This window comes from Delphinapterus leucas, chromosome 16 (assembly GCF_059928025.1).
Source record: "Delphinapterus leucas isolate spDelLeu-1000000601 "Yukka" chromosome 16, BTC_Dleu_Yukka2, whole genome shotgun sequence".
Classification (NCBI taxonomy): domain Eukaryota; kingdom Metazoa; phylum Chordata; class Mammalia; order Artiodactyla; family Monodontidae; genus Delphinapterus; species Delphinapterus leucas.
This window is the reverse complement of record NC_143144.1, coordinates 30,285,005-30,309,116: the sequence shown is the minus strand read 5'-3', so window position 1 is coordinate 30,309,116 and position 24,112 is coordinate 30,285,005. Positions and strand designations below refer to the sequence as shown.

Genomic DNA, 24,112 nt, shown 5'->3' with positions numbered 1-24,112 from the left:
GGATGGACCTCGAGATTATCGTATTAAGTGAAGTCAGACAGAGAAAGACAAATATCATATGATATCACTTATATGCACATCTTAAAAAAGAGATACAAGTGAACTTATTTATAAAAGAGAAACAGACTCACAGACATAGAAAACAAACTTATGGTTACCAAAGGGGAAAGGTGGGGGGAGGAATAAATTAGGAGTTTACGATTAACATATACAGACTACTGTATATAAAATAAACAACAAGGACCTACTGTATAGTGCAAGGAACTATACTCAGTACCTTGTAATAACCTACAAGGGAAAAGAATTTGAAAAAGAATATATATATTATATATATATATATATATATACATATATATATAAAACTGAATCACTGTGCTATACACCTAAAACTAATACAACGTTGCAAATCAACTATATTTCACTTTTTTAAAAAAGGCTTTATGCTACCTAAAAAAAATTACTCAAACCCAAGAAGTTCCATCTACAATCTGCCGTAGACTAGTCACGACGCTTTCAGAGGGCTGTTCTTACCAAATGGAGCAGTTGCAGTCTCTTCTCTTGGCCCCTGGTCTACTTATTTGTTAAACAAGGGAAGTGAAAGTTGGGGACAACCTGCAACATCACCTCAGAACTTGTTAAAAGAAAAAAAGTGAAGATCCCCAAGCTCTGTGGCATACCTAGGGAGATCGACTCTCTGGGGGTGGTTCCCTGGAATCTGAATATTTAACAAGCACCCCAGATGATTTGAAAAGGGCACACTAGAATCCAAAAACATCAGTGAACCAAGTGACTGCTGGGTATTTCCCGGTCCTATTACTATGGCTATTGGTGATGGCTTTGGCAAGGGAATCAACCCATCTCATTGCTGTGGGCTTTTCCTACTCGTGCAAAGGACTAGGCAGCCCTGATCCATAGTGTTTTCACCAAAGGGCACATAACATGAGAGGACACACTTTCAGGGCACAGGTTCATAATTCTGATACCTTAGCCAATTTGCTTGTAAGTCCTTTTCTACACTTCCAGCGTTTCTTGCTCGTTTTGAACCTGGTGCCACCTCGGGAAGAGGTCCTGCTACCTACGTGCTTCTCAGAACCCACATGGGAAATGGCTCTTTTTAGCCTTTGTTGCCAGTGACTTGGAAGTAAGTTGAAAAATCACTTTTAAATAATTCTCTTGCCCTTTGCAAGGTAATCAAGAGAGTCATTTTGGCATTTCCTTAACTGGCCACTGGATTCCCTTCGTGGCATTTAAGAACCCAAATTTCAGGCAGTCTGTCACTGAACAGCTGCTTTCACTGCCTTCCTAAACGTCCTTACAGGGTGGTTTCCATGCCTCAGAAATCTGACATTTAGAAGCAAACACCTGCCTTTCACCTACTCAACTCACCAGCCACATTCCCCAAGTCACTTAGCCATTCGCTCAGATGCAACTCCCTGAATTCGTTCGATTTAATCTAAGGCAGTGACTGGAATCAGCCTCTTATCAGGGGCTGAGGTGTTTGGGGAAAGATTAGAAGGAATGAAGTGAGTAAGGGGTCAAATATCCTACAGTTGGAGTTGAATAAATGGCCACTCATTTCAAAGCGTTGGATTTTGAAAGAAAACAGCTTAGGGCTATAGAGGCAAATGGGGAGGTGACACCCAACACCATCCAGGATATACGTATGCTGTCTGCTTTATTTAAATAGAAAGAGACATAAGTGCATTTATAAGGATCGCTTTAGCTTTTCTCTTTATCAGCGTCTTCCATCTTACCTCCATTACAGCTCTGACAGAATAATTAATTTCAGTCACTCAATCATTTAACAAAAACTTGCAGGTGACCTCAACATGCCATATGAGCCACAGAGAACTAGTCACAACAGCCGTCTTCAAATTCCCTTGGAAAGGAAAATTAAGCCTGCTATGTGTGGCTTGGGGCAACCTAAGCCGTAAATCTCTCTTTTCTGATCTCTTCATAGAGATGAAAGAGCAAAGCCGCTCTGGGTTACATACAACAATTATGTGTTCACCAAACTCAGGGAATCGGCTTTCAGACAGCCCTAATCATTACCAATTAACCACGTCTGCTGACATCCTGTACGAACTGCCTCAGTGCTGCTGAATACCGGGCCCTCCCTTCAGGCAGCCAGTCTCTTACTTACAGCATATGTGTTTTAGAAAGCCTATTAATGTTTGTTGACAATTCCAAATAGAGGTCACCTGTTGTCATGGTGCAAAATACCCTCTTTCCCCCCTCTGAATGCCAGGCAGGGAGGGCAGCTTTGTTAGCAACACTTCAATGCATTTCTATATTGCCACCTACATTCAGATCTGATGAAAAGAGATTTAGGGTCTCCCAACTCGTCAGTGGCAATTCCCACCTGCTACCACACACCCATTTGGGACTGAAAGGAGTCTCTTCCTTGGATAATAAACTTGACAGAATGTGTTCAGGCCCCAGGCCTCCAGAGGAAGATGCCCAGTCACGGGCAGCCGAATTGTAACAGGAAGATTTACCAAAATCGTCAGAAACGTAAATCTGGAAACAGGATTTCATTCCACTGGATGCAAAGTGGCCTTTTTCCACTTGAATCAACCCCACTTAGGGCCTAAGCCCTCAGAATAGAGAACTTGCATTTAGGGATTCTATTAACAATTTGCACAGGAGTCTTTTTCCATACTTCCGATGTGTTCTTGCCCGTTTGAAAATGGTGCCACTTCAGTAAGATCCAAGTGGAGACTGAAAAAGCTTTTAATTATTAAATCCAATAATTATTTAATTCAATTTAATTCCTCCAGTTTGTGCCAAGGAAAGGGAAACATCATCCTGTAAAATGTCAAATTTGAATTGTAAGCATTTGGACTAGAATCTCGATGTTACCTTAAGCCTGTGAGAGTTTCAACAAGATTGCATTCTCCTTGAGGGCAAAGCTATACTGTTAGAAGAAAGCCCCACAGTTATCTGTGAGAGCAGCATGCCAAAGAGGAACTCTGCAGGATTATTGTGATGAGCAGCCTGTGCTCACTTCACCCTCTAGCATCATGAAATGACAATGTGCTGCATGCAAGGTAGGGTTCCAGCACCCTCGCTCAGCAGTGCGTCAGAGGTAAGGTCAGAAGTGCTTATAAGGACAGCCAGCTGGACAAGCCCTTGGTCCCTCCCTCGCAGTTGTGAGTTATCTGAGAGCATCTCGTGCCCAGGGCCCAGGCTCACAAACTGTGCGCTGAGGCACGCTGGGGCGCTGCAGCAAACTCAGAGGGGCAGTGTGGGGTACTCACATTAAAATGAATTTAAATTAATTTAGGTTTAAGTTTACTTTAATTTTTAAATATTTTAAAATTTTGAGGAAAGCAAAGCAATACTCAACAGCTGTCAAATACCTTGCAAACTACTAGCTCAAGGTGGTCCTCGGTTTCAACATTAAATCACGCTACATTCTTTTGATCATGTCCTATTTCTGTGAAACTTTCAGCAGTTGCTTGACAAAAAGTTGCATGAAAATCAGTGTGGAAAAGGACATGAGGGTGGCAGTGTCCAACCTGATTTCGAGATTTGAGTTCTGCAGTGCCCAACAGGTGCACACATCCCATTGGTAGTGACTGTGGTTATTTAAAAGTAAATATAAAATGTTTTCTTTCGATTTATGTGTATTTTTCCCAAACGGTCACCAAGTTGTTAGGACATAAATACTTATTAACTTATTTGGATCCATCTAACTACTTAATAAACAGAACTCTGTGTGTGTGTGTGTGTGTGTGTGTGTGTATGCACACCTAGAGGCATCGTGAAAAAGTTCCTGAGACACAAAGGGTGCCATGAACCGAGAAAGGTTGGGAACCATCCTTCTTCTCTTCGCTCTGAACACCTCCTATTCTTTCTTTATTCTTCGCGACAAGCTTCAGTCACAGAATTCTGGCCTTGGAGCCTCAGGAAGCTCCTTACAAATACAGATAAAACCTATTGCTCCGTCCACTCATCCTTCCTGGAGGAGCCTGAAGACAACTTGAAAATGAACATACAAATCTACACATGGCCCACAATAGAGTGCCAATAAGCTCCCTCCATCTTCTTGGTTGCAGGCACACTTTGGAAGTGTTATTCCATCAGGTGAACGTGGGCTGCCAAATGTAGACACAGTCCACCATCTGGGATGGAGAGGCCCCACAAGAGGGAATTAACCAACCCCAGTCAAGCCATAAGGAAATACAGACCCATCACCTCGAGCACGGCCATACCACCACCATCACCACCGGAAGGGTCTAATAAAGATCCATTTCTCTGGGTGGTGTTTTTCTCACCGACACCTCATTACCCCTGCGTGCTGGCCAGTGCTTGACCTACTTTCTTGGAGTAGAGGACAGAAACAAATTACCAGGCTTTTCAAGAAACACAATGCACAGTAAATAAATTTCCTTCAACTACAGAGTGCTATCATAACCCACGCCAGGAGAGGAAGCAATCTAATTTCAATCTGTAATCAGAACCAAATATAAGAATCAATGCAGCAACCCCTCTGCAGCTATACGAAGGGGTATCCGGCTGACCTCCGAATCTCTGCCCAGGAAATGAAAGCAGACGACTGACAGATAACTTGATGGAAAAGCCAGTGAAGGCAACAGAAAGCCAGTCAGGTTGTAATAACACCTGAGAGTTACCCAGGGTCCCTGGCAGGGTCCTGTTTGCCGCTCCAAACTGCTGCTACCTCAATTGCCATTAACCACTTCTAATGCTGTAATGAATCAGCCTAGGTGCCTGGACACTAGGAAAAATGACACTCTCATTTTCTTGCAAATGTAGATTGCAAACCCCAGGATGGAAAGAAGGACAATTGAATGCCTTTCTCTGGGCTGCTAAAAATGAAGGGAGCTTCAGGTCTTCAGTGGCCATCCTTCCTGGGACAAAATGGTTCCCTGGTCTCACCACACAGTCACCCAGAGGACACAGAGGTAAAATCTGCCTTCTATAACGTCTCTCGGCAGGTTCGTGTCCCTCTTCCCTTCCCTACCCCTCTCCCCATCCCAGCTACCAGACTGAAATAACATTTACTGAGTCCAAGCACATGGAACGAGGCATATTCCCAGAATTACTTTATTTGATCTTAGTAACTCCATGAGGTATGGAGATAATCCCCATTTTACTGATGAGGAAATTGAAGCTCAAAATGGTTATGGGATGTGCTCGAAGCTACACAGCTGGTTGACTTGCAGAGTTAGAACTGAAATCCACTCCAACCCTAGGCTCTTGTCCTTTGCTGCCCTAGTTAACTAGAGGAATTGTCCTGGTGCCTGACACGACCAGGAAAGCAACAACAAGCCCACTGTCTTATAAAATGTCTTCATGTGAAGTTAAAACAGGTGTCTCTGACAAGGCTCATTTGATATGCAGAGAAATTTTCTTAATATGTGTAACATACAATGATTTTGTTCGAACTGGGTACTGTCATCTGCCTAGAGATCATCATTATAAATGTACTAACCTACCGTCGCCGTGATGTGCGCACTGTCCTTCTAGATGTTGCACCATCACGTAGTGTACAACCTGCCACACCTTCCCTCATGTCCCTGGGTGGGCTAGGCTTAAAGGAGGGGAACATTTTATGCCTAATCATTCTGGGAAAGGCAGGAAGAATAGTGAAAAATGCAGTCTTTAACATGATAGGCAGTTGGTAAATAAGCATTAAATTAAATGGAACCCAAATGCCTATCTTCAAGGAATTAAAACTAACATATAAGCAGAAAAATACTCTTATAAGAACAATTGTAAAAGCCAAATGGTGGTCAATAGGGCATAAACTCAATTCCGGGAGCTGAAACTCAATTAAGAGTAGAGATCAAATCATAAAACCAACAGACAGACAGACAGCATCCTTGACTAGTGGCTACGTATTAGCTAGAATGCAAGGTCCATGAAAGCAGGGACTGAGTCTGTCTTGTTCACTGCTTTATCCCCAGGCTTTAACATGGTGCCTTCCATGCAGGAGGTGCCCAAGAAGCGTGTACTCGGGGAACATTTGGGGCCTCTGTGTTCCCTGGATGCTGGTTAGCGTAATGGCTCAAGGAAAAGGGACTGGATGCCTGCTCTGTGCCAGGTACCAGCTGGTCCTGAACCACAAGAGCTGCAGGGCCTCTCAGCAAAGGAAAACCAATGCCACCAGGACAGCCTAGGTTCAAGGTGCTCACAAGGACCAGAGCATCTCCTAAGCCTTCTTTCCCCATAGCCCAAGAGAAAAGGCGGTGGATAAAAATTCACATGACATGTTACTCACATCTCCCTGAAAAGCCACTTTTGACAGAACAGAAATATACTTCAGCTCCGGCTTAAGGTTACTCCTCTGCCTTTTCCTACTAGGCTGGCGCTGCCCTTGGGGTAGGGGCTAATCTGCCAGCTTCTTGGGGCTGTGAGGCTAAACAGAGCACTTCTGCTTTCCAGGACCCTCATCTGGAGCATTACTGTGAATGGCACATTCACGAAATAAATAAAAAATAAACAAACTGTCCAAGATTCCACTATTAACATTCCACACCTCAGGCTGAATGTTAGTGCCATCTTATCAGGCTCAGATTGGAATGCGTAAATGGAAAAAAAAATCCCTCCAGCTAATGGCCGTATTAAGACGTGCCATTTAATCAAATGTTGCATTATCTGGAGTTATTTTTAACAGATGCAGGTTGGATTAATAAAAACTACACAAAACTTGAGCTTAAACAAGAGGTTTTGCTAAGTTGACAGTAAGGCCCGCTTTAATACAGAGTCATATTAAACAGAAGCCTTTGATATTAGTGAAACCCAGAGAGATCTCAAATTTCTGGCAGTCGAACAGCAGCAAGCCATATTTTATTGTAGAATTTTTTTTTAAATGTACTTTGAGCAAATTGTGTACTTAGAAAATTAACTGAAAACACAGCTTTGGTTCTTACCAGACCCATTTCAAAACATCTGAAGGATGCCTGGATAACAATGTGCCCAGATAAGAATCCAGTCTGGGTCCCCAACAGAGAGACAAAAGGACACTGGGACTTTCACATATTCGTGGTATAAATATGCTAAGAATCAAAAGGTATTCACTATGGCTGATAGAAAAGAAGGGAAGATGAGGAAAGGTAGTTTCTTACAGACCAAGAAGAGATATTATAGTCACAACAACGATATCTGTGAGTAGCTTTGCAGTATATGAAATATTCTCAAACCACCAAACCAAACCATTTTGTCCAGTCCTTAGAAGCTCTTTGAGTGAAACACAAAGTATTATGATCCACAGTTTTAGAGACAAATTTCAGTGGCTTTCCCAATATCTCCCAAATGGTAAATGGGAAAGATCAGATAATAACTCAGCTCTTCTGCTTCCAAATCCCTGTGTGGTCTCCTGGGAAAACTGTCCTAACCCCAGTGGGAAGTTTAGCCATGAAGCCTTGTGAATTCCACGAGGAAACTCCAGAACAGGCTGCTATCTGGATGCATAGAAGAGGTTGCTAACATCCTCTCATCCTAACACAGTAACTCATCACTGACCCTCACCCATTTTGTTTGTGCCTAAAGAGACACATTAGAAGGGCTACTTTTTGAATACACAAGACACACAAAGCCAATATCTTAAAGAAGCCCATTTAATCCATTATCTTACCATGACTGCATTATACTTACACAAAAGTTCCTCTCCAGTCTAAGAGCGCATTTAACACATTGCCATTTTACTACTACCAACCCTGAAAAGTTGTGATTCAGCATTTGCAACCCATCGCTTATGACAAGCTGCCAATGTGTAGATTAGTCCCAAGAATTAACGTGATTCAGAGAGTGCACATCACTCAGTTTCAGCCAATTAAATGAGCACCATGCATCACTAATTCCTTCTTGTTCGGTTCATTAGTACACACACTGGGAAGCTGAAAAGTAGAAACCTAGTGGGACTATTAAAGGAGGGAATAGGTTCCTATCTTGAGAACTGCAATGCACTGACCTGAGAACTGGCCACAGGGGAAGATTTAGGGGTGGAACAGTGCAATCTGTATACCCAGAGCCACCCTTCCAGCATCTTCACTCTCTTCTTCCACAACTGTTCACAGAACCTTACATTTCCCTCTCATTTTCCCAGACTTTCAAAATACTTCCATGAAAGCTACAGGAAAGTCATGAGATGTCACTTTGTTTTAACAGAAGAGCTGCTGTGTCTGATACATTTTATCTCCTCCTCTGTTGAGTGGAACTGATCATTGCTTGCCCCAATTTCTGTCGACCAGACTAGGGAATCAAGACCTAGTGCTTCAGTCCTAAGGACAGTCAATTCAATATGAAAAAGATGTAACTTGCTTCTTTATTCAAATGAGAGTTTCACAAATGTAGCATATTTAGACCTCCTCGTGCCCCCACGCGGATCTTTGTGCATTTACTGCCATCACGGGCATTTATAAATGTAAATCTGGCCTATCTCACTCTCCTTGCAGTAGTGGTCTAGGTCCTGATTTCAGTTTTCTGAATTTAAAAGTGCCACCTGGATGCAAATAAACTATGCCTTTTTCTTTGAAATTTATAGAGGTCGTTTTCTCTCAAAAGGTGGGTCAAAGTACATCAAGTTAATCTTGCCAGTCAACTAGTGTAAATGTCTAGGCCTCTCCACTTCTGATAATCTGCACTGTAAAATATCTCATTAACTGTATTGCAATCCATTTGAAATATTATTTTTGATGAGAGGGCCATGGAAAAAAATCAAGATAATGCCAGCCTGTTGTGGCTTTTGATCCTTGCGAACAGACTGTTATAACAGGAACAATTTCTGTATTTTCAAAAATTAGTGCTACTTGAGCTGATGCAAGTAGAAGGCACACAACAGAGCATGATGACAAGTTGGGTTTGTGAAGAAACGTGGGGGCCTATCTCCATGGAGAGTGTCTGCAAGAAAAATGAGAGGGAGTTCCTGCCTTGAGATGGGCAGACTGTCCTCTCCTGGGTCCATGCTCTCCTCTTGTGCCTTTAAATCCATGCAGAATCTGGGCCATGGGTTCCAGTGTCCGACTAGGAGGAAAGGTGGAAACACAATGCCCCAGTTGACATATTTTGTAACTGGCTTGCCCTTCTTTTTTTTTTTTTTTTTTTTGCGGTATGCGGGCCTCTCACTGTTGTGGCCTCTCCCGTTGTGGAGCGCAGGCTCCAGACGCGCAGGCTCAGCGGCCATGGCTCACGGGCCCAGCTGCTCCGCAGCATGTGGGATCTTCCTGGACCGGGGCAGGAACCCGCGTCCCCTGCATCGGCAGGCGGACTCTCAACCACTGCGCCACCAGGGAAGCCCGGCCTGCCCTTCTTGAGTTCAGCTTTGACTAAGCTTGGCGCTGGTCATCACTCTCTTCTGGGACTGCCACATCCCCACCCTCCTCCTCCCCTGACAGCCTCTCCTATCTGGCTTCACTCTTGAGAATGTGTGCAGCACATTCTCCGTTTGGACACTTAGCTTTGCTTTCCTCCCACATTTCTTTCCTGCTTTAATTAACACAAGAGCCCAAATGGCTCCCTTAGAGAGACTTGTCCTCTTCCCTCCTGGCACATCAGATACTTTCCGAGTAGCCTGTTTACAGTGTGCCAGCTTCACACTATAAAATCGGGCAGAAATAAGGGAACTCGAAATCAGGATTTTCTATAGGTCAAGATAGGCCACGCCGTGAACAATATGTTTTCCAGCTTCTTCTTACTGGGCACCAGTGGTGATGGTCCAGCTACAACTTGGCTGTCATTCATTGGTGCCTACTGGGTGTCCATGCCATGCTAAGCATTTTACAGCGCTTCATTTACTTCTTAGAACAACAGTCAAAGGTAGGTATTGCTTGACTCAAGTTACAGATGAGAAAATGCTCTCAGAGAAGTCAAGCATCTTCCACATTCTACCGAGGAGCATAAAAGGTGCTGTGGAGAAAGGTTAGGTTTCATTCCTGCCATCGTAAGATGCAGCCCCATCTAATAAAAGTGACCAAGGGCTTACCAGTCCCAAGCAAGAGGCTAATTATGTGATTCTCAATTTCTGGGCAACTGTCACCATGACCTGATTTAGTCACGAAGTTCTCCAACGAGAAGAATTAAGATGGCTTCATCTGTTCCTACAACTTCCTACCTCCCTGTTTGTGTGAACATGGTAGGCACTCAATAAACAGTTCTCATTTATTGACTATTTCTATTGGCAGGAAAGATTAGAAGGAGTTTCTTATCTCTGGCCTCTAGCCTGATCTCAGGTCCTACGTCCTGGATCCCGGTACTCACGGGCACACAAACTCTCCTGCCATCCCCAGCAACACTCTTCATTCTTCAAGGATAGGCATTTCGCTTCTCCAAATGAGTTTACTCTTCCCGTTCAGATTTACAAGCCGACAAATAACACTCAAGGGAAAGAAATTATGTCAATGTTTTTCCATTCTCACGAGCAAATCAGATGGGAGGCTGATGGTTAAGTTAGCAAACACGGTTGGTGCCTTGAGAAGGAAATCAGGAGATGTTGAGGATGAGCAAAACATATTAAAGCCAGTGGAGATCCTGGGGCCAAGCACAAACAAAGCCACTGACAGAGTCAGTCCCCTTGGAGCATGTACTGAATGACTCGAGGAGGATGAGCCCAAGGCTTTGGGTTGCACACCTCCAACCTGGAAGAGGCCAGTGGGTCCTCGAGAAATGTATACGAAAGAAATGTATCCGAAAAGGGAAAAGACGGTGCACACCTAAACCTGGGAACAGCCTCCTCCCATGGGCTAGGGATCAGGGTCCATCCTAGAAGGGAGCACAGCAGGGAACAGCAAGGATTCAAAGGGGAAGGCACTTCAGGGGGACTAACAATGACATTCTTAAGGCAACTACAGAGGGTCACTGATCCAACCTGTCGGGGTTATCCCTGAGGCCTCCTGGCGTTCTGACACACTGCCTACCACCCATCCCCCACCCCTGAACTCAGAGGCAGGAGACTCCAGTGTGGGTTGTTGAGGACAGGGAAAGCTTTCCAGAAGAAATAGGTTCAAGCCTCAGAGATTTCAAATAAGATATGTAGTCCTGATTCTGGGCCTTAAAGGATACTCAGGCTAGTGAGATGGAGAGATAAAGGTCATGCCCGACCGGTCTGGGGATCAGGCCTTCTGGTGCCTTGGATCCTCTTTTCGGTGGCCCTTAAATTTCAGAGGTAGCTATAAAGGTCTCTTTTTTGTTTGTTTGTTTTTGCGGTACGCGGGCCTCTCACTGTTGTGGCCTCTCCCGTTGCGGGGCACAGGCTCCGGACGCGCAGGCTCAGCGGCCATGGCTCACGGGCCCAGCCTCTTCGCGGCATGTGGAATCTTCCCGGACCGGGGCACAAACCCGCGTCCCCTGCATCGGCAGGCGGACTCTCAACCACTGCGCCACGAGGGAAGCCCTAAAGGTCTCTTTAAATAGTCCCTTCCAGTGTCCTTGGCTCTCTCTGAGCCTGGTCTCTGCTGCGCTCATAGGAATCTTCCAATCTTAGGAATGATTTGCCACATTTACACTAACAGCAAGTATCCCAGCCATGGGTGCCACTGTTTTTTTTTTTCCCCCTCTATCATCAGGTTTACCCTAAAATAAACTAACACATCTCTACTTTTACCCTAAAAAACATCCCCAGAGCAGGCCCTCTTTTCAAAGCTACTGCCCCTGGGCCCTACAACAGCTAAAGCTAAATGACCCCAAGGCCCACGGTAGACCTAGAATAATAAACTTCTCAGCAGATGATTTGCTTTGACCAGAAACTGACACGTGAAGGGTCTAGCTTAATTCTGCTGCCCTGTGGTATTTGATGGGGGCTCTTGGGGATTCTGATGGGAACCTTGATCATTAACCTTAGCTTTGAAAAGAATATTCCCAGCATGGAAACCCTCCTTGAACATGTTTTTTGCTGGACAGTCCCTTCCTCCAAGGCAGCAGGCTCTCTACTCTTTCAGGTATTCCAGATCCTTAATGAAGGCAGACCAACATCTTCCTCATATGGAGTCAAACTTGATCTCCTAGTAACTACTTCATACCCTTTTCCATTACAAAGAATAAATCTCCTTACACCCCTTGGGGTAGCCCTTCAGCTATCTGAAGATGGTTTTTATGACTTCCGGATGCATTTTCTTCCTTGCAGCCAAAACACCCCTAAGTTCTTCAAAAGTTCCACATATGACCCCTGATCATCCAGTCACCCTGCTTTAGTGTGTCCCTGCCTTTTTAAACTATTTTCTGCAGACCTGAACAACATTTTCCAATTATGGAATTACCCACTGACCTTCTGTGAGATTTCTCTAAGCTTCGGTTTCCTCATCTGCTGAGTCTGACAATGAGGCCGTCCGCTTGCTTTAATAAAGCCCCTGCTAGGTCTAAGGTTCTACAAATCCTAGGTCTGAAGACCAGAGAGGACTGGAAATATCCTCTCTGCTTCCCAACCCCTTCCTCCTGGATGGCACCCTATTCTCTTTATGCAACCAAAGGCTTCAGAAACATTTCTTAAAATCGGTCACCAACTCCATTCTACAACAGTAAACGGCAGTCTTTGGGTTAAATGGAAAGGAAATGGAGAGGGTGGGAACAGAAAGGTGGTTTTCAATGAAGTCTTCAATCAGCAGCTCTTGGAAGTCTAATGAAACAACCAGAAATTCTTCAGTGCCTCCGGAGCCGTGCTCAGGGAGTTCTGTCTGGTTTCCAGCAAAGGAGACCAGCCTAGGTTCTCTTGTGGACAGACACCGGTGGACACTATCCCAAGGTTCATTACGCCCAGGAACGTATTCCCACAGCACTTGCCACCTGCAGAAAACATCAAGCAGTGCTGGAGTGAGGGGCTTCCTCTAAGAGGGGTCACTGGGCATTTCTTGAAGATGAGACAAGTCTCAAGGAACAAGCTGCCACTCGAATAAGTTGCTTTTCTGGATACAGTTGGGATGACAGCTGCAATGCCAAGCTGCCACACAGGGAAAGCCTGTTTTGTTCTTCTGGTGGGCCAGATCCTTTGAAGTGAGCAAGATGATCCCTTGAGTTTACTAAGCAAAGCTGGTCGGAGGCATAACTGTCAAGTAAGGGAAGCTTCTTGACTGTCCTCCCGCCTCCATCCCCACCCCAAGTTCACAGGACTCCCCTCTCCCCACTACTATCTGGCACCCTCTGGAATCTCCCTTGGCTAATGATGGCTTTCCTTTCCTTCTCCTCTTGGAATTCATCTTTCCTGAGCCCCCTGCTCTATTCCAGTCGTTTATCTCATGCTTAAGTGCTAATGGGTGGAAATGTCCCAGGATTCACTTACCCAATTTTAGCTGGTACAGTATTTATGAAGATATAATGGGGACACTGGTGGAAAATTAAGGGCCACAGTAACCAATGAGAGTAAGAATCTGCACCAGGAAGCATTTCTGACCCCCTTCTATCCCTACTGATTCAAACGTAAACAGACAGTCCTCCCCGCGGTCAGTCTGGCTCAACACAAAGTCTTCTGCAAGACACATTACCCACTCAAACCCAGTGAGAACTTTAGAGAATGACTGCCTATATTTCTAATATAGAGTTCTTGAGGGCTGTAAAAACATAGGTTTGCAAGGACCACCATTCCTCTGGGAAGCAGATTGACATTTCATTCAGAAACTTCCATTATGGCTGCTAACAGAACACATCTGCCTAAGCATCTGGTGCTACTAGACCAATAGCCTTTGGTTAGAGCTAGACAGCCTATGACAAACAGCACAAGTCGGTTAAGCAGTATGGGAAAGTGAAGGGAGCAGAATGCCAACTGGGGGGCTAGATAAAAACAGGAATCCAATGCCAGGTTTTTTTGTTTTTTTCTTTTAAATAGATTTATTTATTTATTTATTTTTGGCTGCACTGGGTCTTTGCTGCTGTGCGTGGGCTTTCTCTAGCTGTGGCGAGCGGGGCTGCTCTCCGTGGTCATGTGCAGGCTTCTTATTGCGGGTGGCTTTTCTTGTTGCAGAGCATGGGCTCTAGGCATGCGGGCTAAAGTAGTTGTGGCAGGTGGGCTCAGTAGTTGTGGTTCAAGGGCTCAGTAGTTGTGGCTCGCGGGCTCCAGAACGCAGGCTCAGCAGTTGTGGCGCACGGGCTTCATTGCTCCACGGCATGTGGGACCTTCCCGGACCAGGGCTCGCTCGAACCCGTGTCCCCTGCATTGGCAGGAGGATTCTTAACCACTGTACCACCAGGGAAGCCCCAATGCCAGTTTTATCACCATCTGCCAAACTTCAGCCAACTTACTTCATTTGGTTTCCTCATCTGGAAAATGTTTATATCATCTCCATCAAATGGTTTTTATGTGAACGTGAAGTTAAATCAGACGGCAGGCATTTGACAAACGCTGGTTTCCTTTCCTTATCCCCTCATCCTCACTGATATAGGCCTTATTACTTGTGAAACTGGGTACTCTCTCAATTGTCTTTACATTTGCAAAAGGGGCAAAGGGTTACGCATCCTCCCAATACAAAATATGAGAGAATAGGAAGAATGTTTAACCTACTTAGAAAAATGAGCCACTTTCAAATAGTTGAACTTCTGTTTACTACAGAAAGGTATCTGACAAAACTTTGTTAGCTTTGTTAGCTGAAAAAACTTTGGATTAATGGATTTACCATTACCGAAACTGACACAATTATATTTCCCTTTAAGTAATCTATAATTAAGAGTGTTTTTTTTAATCAGCTCAGACTGGTTTACTCGCAATTAGTGGAAAATAGTTGGCTTTTTTTTGTAGCCTTCCAAAACAAGAGATTGGATATAAAATCTAAAACCTCTGCTAACTTGACCTGGGCAAGCCACTTTCTGGGATTTGAAATGCTGGCATGTGATATATACTTTCAGGATGATAACAGCTGCTAGGAAATGTACTTGGCAGGTAGAGAAATTCTTCTCCAATTAAGAAGGCTGCCGCTGAGATGGGCACACTGCATGACTGTGAAGTCTCCCGCTAGAAGGAGCCTCATTCATAACCTTCAGGAGGCTGTGCTTTTCCCCGTGACCTCCCAGAGGTTCAATAGAAACATAAGCCTTTGGGTGTCCAGGCCCTGGGCTCCGGAAGATCCAATATATAAACTAGACTTTCAGAGGTCTGAAATGGTGCCACTAAATGGATGGCAATGGAAGAAACACATATTGTGTGAATTATTGGGAAGGAGGTACCTCAGCATCACTTTGATACAATTGCACACTACCTATAACCCCTCTTGGGTTACAGTCAGCCCAGCAATTTATTATGTTAAGAGAATGCGTGCCTGTGATTTTATTTGTAGCCTCTGCACTTACACTGGTTGTGTGCACCCCCAAGCAGTGTCAGGTCCTAAGCAGTCCTCCACAACTTCTGGAGTTGAAGTTGTCCTTCTGCTGTTATCAGTTTTCATTACCGCCCTCTGATCTCATCCCTTCTTGGTACACACCATTTCATCACCTTTATTTTCTGTCATAATTGCATGTGAAAGATTTCCCTTTTGATAGACGCTGGATGCCAAGCTGGTACAGAAGAGACTGTTGAAAAGTGTCATGTGACCTGCTGGCTTGAGAAGGAAGCCCATACACCTCTGGAAGACAAATGATTTTTCAGAAAGATGACAGATCTATCATCTGTCCACAGGATATGAGCTGTTCTGTCTGCTTAATAGCAAGACGCTATGAATGGCAAAATAGGAAGTGCTGAAAGAAATTGGTAGCACACAGCACACCGTCTAGCAGGCCTCCCCCCGCCAGGATTGTTCTCAGCGGGTGGAAATCTGCACAGTGCTTGTCACCGCGGCAAGCAGAGTGGCTAGCCGCGGCCCTGTTTCTGCTCCCTGTCACACTGTCATTCAGGTGCCATCACCTGCCGACGGGGCCACCTGGTTCTCAATTATAGCCCAGGTCACCATTCACACCGCATCCATCATCATTCAGGATGATACAACACCAACCAGGCATGTCTTTAACCAAAATATCCCTGTCTCCAAGAGAGATTGTTGTCAGGGCCTGCCCTGCTCCTGGCCCCCCACAGTTCATTCCCCAGGTGCAGCTATTCACCTCTCCCTGTCCCGTCAAGGCCAGAAGGGCCTGTCTTCAACTGGAGGCTGAGCAACCTCAAGGGCTCCATGACTGTTACCTGTGGTCCCCACCTCGTTTGTGAATCTCCCTTGCCAGGTTCATTTCTTACTAGGATTTCAAAGCCTTAGCTGACTGGTCAACGACAACAGTGGCAACAGCAATGGCCAAAGAAACAAAAATAACTTTAATAATAATAGCTAATGCTTACAGAACGCTTATTGTCTGCAGGGCACTGTTCCAAGAACTATATATGTATTAATTCAAAGGAACCTCCCAACAACTCTTTGAGATAGTACTGTGAGTCTATTTCAAAGACTAGGAAATTAGGCAAGAGCTCACAAAGAGATATGTCACAGAGCTGGGGCTAGAATCCAAGTTGTCTTCATCCAGAACCATAACTCTTAACCATCGTGGTACAGTGTCTCAACAAAATGAACTATCTCCCCAACCACACGTACTGTGTGCTTGCTATAGGCGAAGTGCTTTACGTATTTTACTTCTAAGCCTCAGAACAACCTTAACCCTCATGATATCTCTAGAGCGCAGAGATACTAAGTAATGGTGAAGCCTGGATTTGAACCAAGGGTCTCCAAAACCCATGCTCCCTTCACGAGCCCCAAATCTCAGACACTGGCTGAGGGATGATGGGTGCTAGAATGTTGCTGTCCTGCTACCCTACAGTTAAAAGTTTAGGCCATGAGAACAGGTTCATTCTGCTTAGACCATTAGCAGGTCCCCAAGGACTTGAGGTCTTTCCCCGTCCATCACAGTGAGAAGGAATGTTCAGTGCTCTTCAAGCATGAGAACAAGACAGAGAACAAAAAGTTCTCCTTTTAATGAAGGATCCCTGCCCACATTGAGAATGTTAAAACAACTCTGCATTCCAAAAAGTAACCCCACTTGGTCATGATGTATTATTATTCATTCTGTGTATTGTTGGATTTGATTTACAAAAATTTTGGAAGAATTTTTGTATCTTTGTTCGTGAGGGCCCAGACTTTTCTCATAATATTTTGTTCTGGTTTTGGTATCAGCAGGATGCTGATTATTAACACACGAATAGAAAAGTGTTTGCTCCTCTTCCATTTTCTAGAAATGTTTTTAAGGAATTGGCATTAGTTCTCCATTAAATGCTTAGTGGAATTCACCAGGGAAGTTATCTTAGATCTGGAGTTTTCTTTGTGGGAAAGGTCCTTAACTACAAATTCAATTTTAAAAAAATATGGCTATTCAGTTTATGTCTTCTTGAGAGAGCTTCAGGAGTTTGTGTCTTTGAAGGAATTTGTCCCTTTCATCTAAGTTATCGAGTTTATTGGCATAAAGTTGTTCCTAATATTTCCTAATTACATTTTAACATTAGTCATGTTTCCTTTTTCATTTCCAATGTTGATAATCAGAGCCTTCTTTCTTATTTTCTTAATAAGTCTGGCTAGATGTTCATTGATTTTATTAATCTTCTCAAGAAAAACAAGCCTCTGTTTTCACTGATTTTTCTCTTTTGCTTTCCTCTTTTCTACTTCATTGATTACTGCATGTAGCTTTATTACTTTCCTTCTCCTGATAACTTTGGAACTCTAATTCAGGCATATTAGTCGGCTTGAAGTTGTTCCATAGCTCAAGGTTTCTATGTCCATTTTCTTCAGTGATTTTTCTTTCTGTGTTTCATTCTGAATAGTTTCTATTGTTATGTTGTCAGGTTCACTAATGCTTTCTTCTGCTATTGTCTGCTCTGCTGTTAATCTTACCCAATGTATTTTTCACTTTGTCATTGCATTTTCATCTCGAGGAGTTTGCTCTGGGTATTATTTCCTATCTTCTATATCACATCTTAGGATGCTCATGCTTTCCTTTACCTCATTAGGAACATCGAACACAGCTATAACTATTTTAATACCTTTGTTTGCTAATTATATCACCTATGTCTGTTTCTATCAATAGATTTTTCTCCTCATTAGGGGTCATATTTCCCATATTTCATTAGATGCCAGACATTGTAAAGTTGATCTTGATGGGGGCTGGATATTTTTGTGTTATTCTTTTTTTTTTTTTTTTTGTGGTATGCGGGCCTCTCACTGTTGTGGCCTCTCCCATTGCGGAGCACAGGCTCTGGACGCGCAGGCTCAGCGGCCATGGCTCACGGGCCCAGCCGCTCTGCGGCATGTGGGATCTTCCCAGACCGGGGCACGAACCCGTGTCCCCCGCATCGGCAGGCGGACTCTCAACCACTGCACCACCAGGGAAGCCTTTTTTGTGTCATTCTTGAGCTCCCCCCTCTCTCCTCCCATGGGACACAGTTACTTGTAAACAGCTTGGTCCTTTTGAGGCCTGCTTTCAAGTTTTATTGGATGGGACCAGAGCCGTCTTTAATTCTGTCCTACTACTCAGGCAATACCTTCCAGAGTGGTCTACTGGGTGCCCTGTATATTATGATTTTTCTACTCTAGTTACTGGGCAGAGCCCTACATCAGGTCCTGTGAGAGCTCCAAGGGCTGCCCTGCCTATTCTTTTCCTGTGGTTCTTTCCCGAACTTCCAGTAGTTTCTGCACACCATGCTTTGATCCGTTAAGTACTCAGCTGCGACCAGGAGAGGAATCCTTTGTAAAAATCTCTAGAGCTTCCTCTCTGTGCAGCTCTCTCCTCTCCATCAACTCTCTTCTTTCTCCTATTCTTCTCTGAGGATTCTGGCCACTTTGGTCTCCCCTAATTCTCGAATCTCTTCTTAACACAGGAAGACTAGAAGCTTCTGTTTGAGTTTGCCCTCCCTGTGCTCCAGCTTGGATCCACTGTCTAGACAGCAGGCTGGGGCAAGCGTAGGGCTCACCCTGATTGCTCTTTCTCATGGGAAGCAATGTTCTGAGCTGCTGATTGTCCAATGTTTGCCATTTGTTGTTACACATATTGTATGAGTTTTTAAATTCTATAGGGCAGGAGGGTGGATCTAGTCCCTGTTACTACTCCATGGCCACCAACAGACATCTTACTGCCCACTTGTGAAGATATACTTACTAAGGAGACTTTGGCACCACACCCTAAAGGCAAGCGCCTCCTTGAAGGATCATGCACTGGCTCCAGGACTCACTGCTTGTGGTTACATTTCAAGTTCTTTCCCTTCATTTTTTCCACTCGCTGATTAGTTTGGAAGTGACGGCCAGAGCACTGGGCAGTGGGGAGGGATGATCATGAGTTTGGCAAGCTTCCTGTTAACTCTAGCCTAACCACCTCAAGGAAGCAGGAGGAGCAGGGTCTCTTTCCTTTCTCTTTCTGAAAGGCCCAAAGGCAGTGTCATCTAAAGGGCAAGGACAACATGAACGTCAGGCTACTTTGAATACTAATTTCTTATCAGATAGATGGCTTGCTAATGTTTTCTCCCATTCCATAGGTTGCTTTTTCATTTTGTAGTTTCTTTTTAGTTTGATACAGTCTCACTTGCTTATTTTTGCTTTGCTTGCTTGGGCTTTTGGTGTCATATCTAAAAAATCATTGCCAAGACTGGTGTCATATCTAAAAAATCATTGCCAAGAGTGATATCAAGGAGCATGTTCCCTGTCTTCTTCTAGGATTTTTATTGTTTGGGGTTGTATGCTCAAGTCTCTAATCCATCTTCAGTTAATTTTTTTTTATTGGAGTACAGTTGCTTTACAATATTGTGTTAGCTTATACTGTACAGCAAAGTGAATCAGCTATATGTATACATATATATATCCCCTCTTTTTTGGATTCCCTTCTCATTTAGGTTACCACAGAGCATTGAGTAGAGTTCCCTGTGCTGTACAGTAGGTTCTCATTAGTTATCTGTTTTATACATAGTATCAATAGTGTATATATGCCAATCCCAATCTCCCAACTCATCCCCCTGCCTTTCCCCCTTGGTATCCATATGATTGTTCTCTACGTCTGTGTCTCTGTTTCTGCTTTGTAAATAAGATCGTCTACACCAATTTTTTTCAGATTCCGCATATGTGCATTAACATGCAATATCTGTTTTTCTCTTTCTGACTTACTTCACTCTGTATGACAGTCTCTAGGTCTATCCATGTCTCTACAGATGACCCAATTTCATTCCTTTTTATGGCTGAGTAATATTCCATTGTCTATATGTACCACATCTTCTTTATCCATTCCTTATCTTCAGTTAATTTTTGTTAATGGTGTAAGGTAGGGGTCCAATTTCATTTTTTCTGCATGTGATTATCTCATTTTTCCAATACCATTTCTTGAAGAGACTATCCTTCCCCATTTGTATTTTTGGCTCCTTTGTCAAATATTAGCTGATTGTACATGTGAATGTTTATTTCTGGTTTCTCAATTCTGTTCCATTGGTCTATGTATCTATTTTTATGCAAGTACCATCTGGTTTTGATAACAATAGCTTTGCACTATAGCTTGAAATCAGGAAGTGTGAGCCTCCAGCTTTGTCCTTTCTCAGAATTGCTTTGGTTATTCGGAGTCTTCTGCGGTTCCATACTAATTTTGGGATTGCCTTTCCTATTTTTGTGGAAAATGCCATTGGAATATTGATAGACATAGCATGGACATTTAAACAGTGTTAATTCTTCTAATCCATGAATGTGGGGTATCTTTACATTAGTCTGTGTCTTTCTCTCATCACAGCCTTTTAAGTTTGTGGTATACAGATATTTTACCTCCTTGATTCAATTTATTCCTAAGTATTTTATTATTTTTGATGCTACTGTAAATAGGATTATTTTATTTCTTTTACAGATATTTCATTGTTAGTGTATAGAAACACAATTGATGTCTGTATGTTGATTTTGTATACTGCAACTTTACTGATTTCATTGATTAGTTCTAACAGTTTTTGGTAGTCTGTAGAATTTTCTACATATAAGAGCACATCATCGGCAAACAAAGACAATTTTACTTCTTCACTTCTGACTTGGATATCTTTGTATTACCTGACCTGACTGCTCTGCCTAAGACTTCCAGTACTATACTGAATAAGAGTAGTGTGAGTGGGCACCCTCATCTTGTTCCTGATATTAGAGGAAAAGCTTTGAACCTTTTACCATTGAGTATGATGTCAGCTGTAGGTTTGTCATATATGACCTTTATTATGTTGAGGTGTTCCTTCTATACCCAATTTGTTGAGTATTTTTTTTTATCATGAAAGGATGTTATATTTTGTCAAATGCTTTTTCTGCATCCATTGAGATCATCATGTGATTTTTATCTTCCATTCTATTAATGCGGTGTATCACAACAATAAACTCCAAATGATCCAATTTAAAATGGGGCAGAGGAACTGAAAAGACATTTTTCCAAAGAAGACACACAAATGGCCAAAAAGTACATGAAACAAAGTTTAACATCACTAGTCATCAGGGAAATGCAAATCAAAACAATGACATAATCACCTCATGCCTGTTAAAACAGCTATCATTAAAAACACAAAAGATAACAAGTGTTGGTGAGGATATAAAAAAAAGTGAACCCTGTGCACTGTTGGTGGGAATGTAAATTGGTTCATCTACTATGGAAAACTGTATGGAGGATCCTCAAAGAAGTAAAGAGAGAACTACCATATTATCCAGCAATCCCACTCTTGGGTTTTATCCAAAGAAAATGAAAACAGGATGTTGAAGAGCTATCTTCATTCCCATGTTTACTGCAGCATTAGTCACAATAGCCGAGATAGGGAAACAACCTAAGTATCTATCAACCTAAGTATCTATCAACAGGTGAATGGATAAAGATAATGTGAGATATATATGTATATATACAAATACATACACATATACATACATATATTATTACACACACACAACGGTATATTATTCAACCACGAGAAAGAAGGAAACCATGCCATTTGCAACAACATGGGTGGAACTTGAGAGCATTATGCTAAGTGAAATAAGCCAAACAGAGAAAGACCAATACAATATGATACCACTTATATGTTGACTCTAAAAAAGCTGAACTCCTAGAAACAGAAAGTGGAATGGTGGTTACCAGAAAGTGTTCAGTAGGGGAAAGGGGGAGATGTTGGTCAAAGAGTACAAACCTCCAATTCAAAGACAGATAAGTTCTGGGGATCTAATGTACAGCACTGTGATTATATTTAACATAAATGTATTATATACTTGAAAGTTAATAAGAGAGATCTTAAATGTTTTCACCACAAAAAGGAATAATAATTATGTGACGTGCTGGAGGTGTAACCTAACACTGAGGTGGTCATCATTTTGCAAATCTATCAAATCAACATGTTGTACACATTAAGCTTATACAGTAAGTCAATTATATCTTAGTAAAGTGAAAAAAATACTCCATTAAACAAAGAAGAAAGAAAGCCAGGCTACAAATTTAGGGACGAAAGGTCTTAAAACCAGCTTCTCTCTTTAGGTACAGATGTAGCTGCACAAATCAACACAAACTATTTGCCACCTCAGAGGAGGCAAATGTACTTCTATCAATGAGACAAAACTAAATATTAATCTGGTCTTGAATTTAGTACATACACTAATAATAGCTAATATTTATGTTATGTTTACTAAGTCCCAGGTACTTTTCTAAGCACGTCATGAGTTGTAACTCACTGAATACCAAAAGCACCTGTGAGATTGATTTATAGTATTATCTTCACTTTACAGACAGGAGACTGAGGCACGCCCAGAGAAGTAAAGGAACTTGCTCAAGACAGAGCTAGTTAGTAGCGGAAGCAGGAACTAAACTCTAACAGTCTGGCTCATAACCAATGAACCAATGTCTGCCATGAACAAATTCATATCTCCTAGAGGCCAGTCTCAGAACCCCAATGTAAGAATCTTCAGGAACTTGTTATAACCCCCTGGCCTACACTTGAAGATAGATGTATGGCCATATACTAAGGATGTGCCGGTTTACCAAGGCATTCCCCCACTGTGTGATAGGCTGGATGAATTAGTTTCAGTTTTCTTCAAATTCAGAGTTTCTCTGAGTCTAAAACACATTGGCCAGCCTGGTCCCTACCTTCCTGGACCCCATGGTGAGGGGACTGCTCTTACTCTTCTAGCCCCAATCCCCTGCTGAGCTCTGCATAGCAATAAAATGACCTGCAATTTGTAAGAGACCAGAATCAATCGAACAAATGGTTCAAAGTCTATAGCCCAACTCCCTGATTATTTTCCCTTACAGCTTCCTCTCTGAATATCCCCAGGCACAGGTTATAGCAAACTTCATTGGAAAAACTGTCATTGTCCAGAGGTGAGGCTGTAACATGGCTTTCAAGTGGAAGCATTTTTTTTCCATTATGAGATGACTAAAAATTTGTGGGGTTTTGTTGTTGTTGTTGTTAAGTTGTTCCAGTGACTGTGGAGCACTATTTACAGTCAGTGGACAGGAATGGGAGGCTAACCCTCTTACGATGCATGGGCCAGCCTCACTCACTGGAGAATTGTCCCACCAGAAATGACAAGAGTTTCTTCTCTTATTACAAACCATTTGTTGAGTGTCTACCAGTTCTATTAGTCAAACTGGGCTACAATCTTTTTTCACTAACTTCTAAAACCTTGAGCACTTGAACTTGACCAAACCTTGAGCTTGCTTACTTTCAAGACCCATGAGCCAAGAGGACTTTCTGGCTAAGACCAGATCTCCACAGACCATACACAGAGGTTAAACCATCCTTGCTTCTGAGTCTCCTCAGATGATTGCTGAGGAAAACTCCAATGAAGGCATCCTTCTTCCTCAGAAATGCTAATCTAGAGCCTCAGGTATTTAATCATCAGTCCTAATACCAGTTTCCTATCTGCTCTAATGCAAGGACTGTTCCAACAGTAGGATAAAGAAGAGAACCTCCAACAGGAGAAGCAGCAGGAAGAGCCATTCCCATCGGTGAGGGGAAGAACACTTCAGAGGCTCCAAAGACTGTGGCTGAAAGAGGATTAAAGAAATTCCTCTCACAGAATGAATGGATTCAGACATAAATGTCAATACTTCCTTGAGCCGAATTATTCTGGGAACTGAAAACAGTGAGGAATGGCTAGTTGTAGCAACAAGATCTAGTTTTATGCCAAAGAATCATATCAGCAACAGATTTTATCCAATTGCAGTACCTGTACCAAATTTTCCTGACAATAATTTTAGGATTACTATGGTGCAGGCTGGAGGGAGCTAC

At 42.9% G+C, this 24,112-nt stretch overlaps 1 protein-coding gene across 5 annotated transcripts in view; it reads right to left on the bottom strand.

Moving 5' to 3' along the window:
- The window catches only part of LRMDA (leucine rich melanocyte differentiation associated), a 1,113,439-nt gene that overhangs the window by 370,190 nt on the left and 719,137 nt on the right, over window positions 1-24,112 (bottom strand). The gene's annotated exons all lie outside the window — the stretch shown is intronic.